The sequence below is a fragment of the Tupaia chinensis genome, unplaced genomic scaffold (assembly GCF_000334495.1).
Source record: "Tupaia chinensis unplaced genomic scaffold, TupChi_1.0 Scaffold000146_1, whole genome shotgun sequence".
NCBI classification, from domain to species: domain Eukaryota; kingdom Metazoa; phylum Chordata; class Mammalia; order Scandentia; family Tupaiidae; genus Tupaia; species Tupaia belangeri.
The window spans coordinates 7,642,949-7,644,324 of NW_006159616.1; the positions used below are offsets into that span (position 1 = coordinate 7,642,949).

Consider the following 1,376-nt stretch of genomic DNA (forward strand, 5'->3'; position numbering starts at 1 on the left):
TCTCTGGACTCCCATGTAGTCAACTACGATTGGAGTCCTGGACCCGGTGGCTTAAACTCACGCCGGGCGTGTGTGCGTGCGTGCCTAGGATCTTAAGAGGATACTGGAGGAGAGGGGATTGTGGCGTGGCCATCCCTCCTCGGGGGTGATTTCTCTCTTTCTGTCTCTCTGTCTCACTCTGTCTTTCTGGCAAGCGCACACGCCCTATAGCAAAAACCTCTCCCAAAAAAAAAAAGAGTGCAGGAGGAGGAGGTCCAGCAGGTGTGGTGGTTGACCACGGTTTGAGTCCCGGACTTGGCGACTTACTTTCTCACTCCCCCCCCACCCTCTGATGACTATAGCAAGTTAAAAAATAATAGGGACCAGCAGGTGATGTGGTGGCTAAGGTGCTGAACACTCCCACATGTCTGACCACGGTTCAAGTCCCGAACCTGTTGGTTTGCTTTCTCACTTTCTCTTTCTGGTCAAGTTAAAATAAATAAATGAATAAGTAAAATTAATAATAATAATAATAATAATAAGTTGCTAGGAAAGATAAGACATATTTTTCTGTTTTTCTATGCAAAATCATGCCTTTCCTGACAACCTAATAAGTAAAATAAAATAAATCTTTTTTTCTTTTCTTTTTTTTTTTTTTTTAAAGAGTGCAGGAGATGGGGCCAGCAGTTAGCGTAATAGCTATGTTGCTGGGCTCCCATGCAGTCTACTGTGGTTTGAACCCCAGACTCAGTGGCTTAAACTCACATTAGGCGCATGTGTGCATGCCCAAGATCCCGAGAGGAGAATGGAGGAGAAGGGATTGCAGTGTGGCCATCCCCCCTGGGGGTGATTTCTCACTTTCTGTCTATGTCTCTCTCTGTCTGTCTGGCCAGCGCACACACCTTATAGCAAAAACCTCTCCAAAAAAAAAAAAAGAGTGCAGGGGAAGGATTATGGCATGACCATTCCTCACGGGAATGCTCCCCAGGCCAGCACACATGCCCTCTGGTCCCCCTCCTCCCTGCAACCAGGGGAATGGACGTAGCCTCTTCAGGCCTGTTTCCTCACTTATGAGATAGGGTAACAAGAGCGCTGCTGAGTGCATTATAAATATCATGGATAAAGCTCTTAGAACAGAGCTGGCCCATAGAAAGGATTCAGGAAGAGCCCGCTATTATTTTATTTTATTAGTAGTATTTTAAAAGTTCATTTATTTATTCCACAAGTGAGAGAGACACAGGCAGAGAGAGAGGTGCAGCACCCCAACGGGTCTCAATACCACGGTCCACCTCATTTCCCGCCAGCCCAGATCATGGGCACGTGTGAGTCCAGAGTCCTCAGGGAGGTCTCAGGACGTGAACTGGCTACCTTCTCATGTCGGTCTGCCTCCAGAGCGT

At 47.2% G+C, this 1,376-nt stretch overlaps 1 protein-coding gene across 2 annotated transcripts in view; it reads left to right on the forward strand.

Annotated features, from left to right (window-relative positions):
- EPHA2 (EPH receptor A2) overlaps positions 1-1,376 on the forward strand; it is a 37,592-nt gene that overhangs the window by 23,405 nt on the left and 12,811 nt on the right. The window lies entirely within an intron of this gene.